Below are 2,782 nucleotides of genomic sequence, written 5' to 3' on the forward strand. Positions count from 1 at the left end.
TGAGGCGGAGAAGTGTGTGTGTGTGAGATTAAAATAGCCCAATTGCTTTTACAATAAATAAACATTGACTGTGTTTAATTGAATAGTAAAGGGGTTCAACGTTAGTGGCAGGTTGTGTGTGAGAGAGAATAAATAGCCCAATATTTTTAAAAATTGTTATTCTTTCCCCCCGCATATTTAGCAACTTTCCGCATATTTCGCAACTTCCCGTAATTTCACCGCATAAAATCACATAAAAACTCTGCATGTTTAATCGCATAATCAAGGATTTTAGCCCTCATAATCAAGGAATTTAGCCCGCATAATCAAGGATTTTTGCCCGCGTTTTTCTGGAGGGTCTAATGAAATGCTTGGTAAACACGACAAAGAATGAAAGGACTGACAGAGAAAGAGTTCAGTTTGCGAAGAAGGTGCATTCTCTGTTGACCCCGCTTCACAATACACTCAGTATTCACCATCAAATTTTAGGTGGTCATCGAAAATGGTGCCCAAGTATTTATATGATGTGACCATTTCAACCTTGTCATTGTGTATGATGCACTCCTTAGGAACATCCTTATGACGTCTAAAATCAATGATCAATTCCTGGGTTTTAGAGACATTTAAATCCAGAAAAATGTCATCACACCAGGAAATAAAATCAGTAAGAGCACACTCGTGGCATTATAAAAAGTAGGGGCAAAAGAACGCATCCTTGAGGCGAGCCTGTGGAAGTGATGACAGAGTCAGAGAGGCGTCCATTGACAGACACCTTCTGCAAACAAAAGCCTAGCATGGGCTTGTGGCTTTTCAAGGTGTTTGTGGAGGGTGTACAGTATAAAAAGCTTTTCATCCTCTACGCCTCTCCCTGCCTGATACGCAAATTGTAGTGGATCAAGTTCATCACCTACTTGACATGACAAGGCCTTAATAAGATTTTCCCTTTTATTTACTTGATTGTGATGATGTTATAATGCTGCTTTAAACTTTCAATGAGCCACATGAAAACTAACTTATATAATAAGATTATTACATTTATAAGAGAACAGAACACTTTAATTTGTAATTGTCTTCCTACAAAATATATCCACTTGAAAAAATGTATAGATAAAGAAATACAATATTCAATTTACCAAATGACGCCCAGATTGACTTCAAGATTGCCTTCAAGATTGCCCAGAGAATCCAAACTGCTCCAGACTTTATTGCAGCAAAAATAGCTGCTACTATGGCATTCAATGAGATGAAACCCATTTTATCCAAAATATCAGGAGTCACATCCTCAGTCCCTGCACCTCCTGTGAGAATAATATAAAAGAATAAACATTTATGAGCCACAATTCTGATTCTGAAATTCAAAGAAGAATGTGGGTGTTAGTGGTTATATTAGGTTTTACCTGTGGCATCAAAGTATGCCTCACCTGTAAATGAAAAAAACAAAAAAAAACATGTTATCCCCACTCAGCACAAATATGTTCTGATTAATATAAAGTAACAGTATTGAATGTAGAAATGTGTACTCACAAATTATTTCCATCTTCAGGCTTTGGGAATGAGCGTCTGCCTTCTCTATCAGGTGTGAGACATCAACTGAGCTCAAAGGAAAGTGTTTATCACCTGTGAGTCGGTTTGGTGAGGCTGGATATATTTAAGTTTCCATTTCCCAGTACAACACTGTCATGTGTGACGATACCATCATGACATTTAAAGGGCCCATGTCATGGCCATTTCTACTGATCATAATTCCATTGTTGAGGTATACTAAAATAGATTTATACAGTGCAATTTTCCAAACTCACATTGGTTTCTCATACAGCATCTCTGTAAAGTAAGGCCCATTCCCGAAACGCACCCTACCCCTCCGTTTGGAGAGGGGTCTGCCTGCAGACCTCCACTCTCAGGACAGTTCCGGTGCAGACCTCCACTCTCAGGACACCTCCACTGTCAGTACAGGAAGTGACGATTCTGTCTTGTGCTAGAATAGTGATGCTAATGATAGCTAATTCAGAGCTCTCAAGTCCCACGCATTTGGCGTGAGACACACGCATTTCACTCCATTCACACGCTCACACGCCACACCTTGTATTTCTCACGCTCACACGCCACACCTTGTATTTCTCACGCTGAGATTTCTTTCCAGGGTACCGCCCACCAAGTTGAGCCGCAATTTTGTAAACAAAGTAGGCTTGTTTGAGACGCGTGTACAGAGGGCTTCATGGGAACTTTGAGGGGAGCCAGAAGTCGGAGTACCAAACAGCGCTGCCAAAATCTCACTCTGAACTCTGTTCAAAACTTGAGAGCCCTGCTAATTCCTAATAGCAGTATGTGTGTTGTTTGTACAGTGCTACTTATATGTTATGTAAAGCCTGCATACTTATATGTGTTTTATTTCTGTATTGTTATAGTTTTACAAAGTAAAAGAAGAACAGTAAAGTCAAGAAAGAAAACCTTGCATCTTTATTGGAGGACTTTTAAATGTTAGCTAACTGTCTAACTACGCATTGGGATACAGTAAGGGCAGAACAGTTCAATCAATCTAAGTGATGAAAAGTGATACTGTACTGATATTAACTACAATACAAGGTGTCCCTATATATATATATACATACGCGGCGGAGGTGGGGAGGTTGCAGCTGGGAACCTCCACCCCGCTGCGGGACCCGTGAAGGAAGAGACACGCAGAGTGGGGGAAGTCCCCCACCCCAACGCAGCACACCCTCCCGGCCATCAGAGTCGAACCCGCAGTTCGGAGGAACCGACCGCCAGAGCACCGGCACTAGGCCGGGCCGGCGCGGAGGCCCTC

The 2,782-nt window shown here is 41.4% G+C and overlaps 1 long non-coding RNA gene across 1 annotated transcript; it reads right to left on the reverse strand.

Annotated features, from left to right (window-relative positions):
• Window positions 1–1,116: 1,116 nt before the first annotated feature.
• On the reverse strand, window positions 1,117–1,686 carry LOC104948650 (uncharacterized). The gene is made up of 3 exons (XR_798715.1): window positions 1,504–1,686; window positions 1,377–1,400; window positions 1,117–1,277 (listed from the first exon to the last, which is right to left on the reverse strand). It is a non-coding gene; the product is annotated as an uncharacterized lncRNA (long non-coding RNA).
• Between the last annotated feature and the right edge of the window lie 1,096 nt (window positions 1,687–2,782).

The sequence above is a fragment of the Notothenia coriiceps genome, unplaced genomic scaffold, assembly GCF_000735185.1.
Source record: "Notothenia coriiceps isolate Sejong01 unplaced genomic scaffold, NC01 NC01_scaffold00014782, whole genome shotgun sequence".
NCBI lineage: Eukaryota > Metazoa > Chordata > Actinopteri > Perciformes > Nototheniidae > Notothenia > Notothenia coriiceps.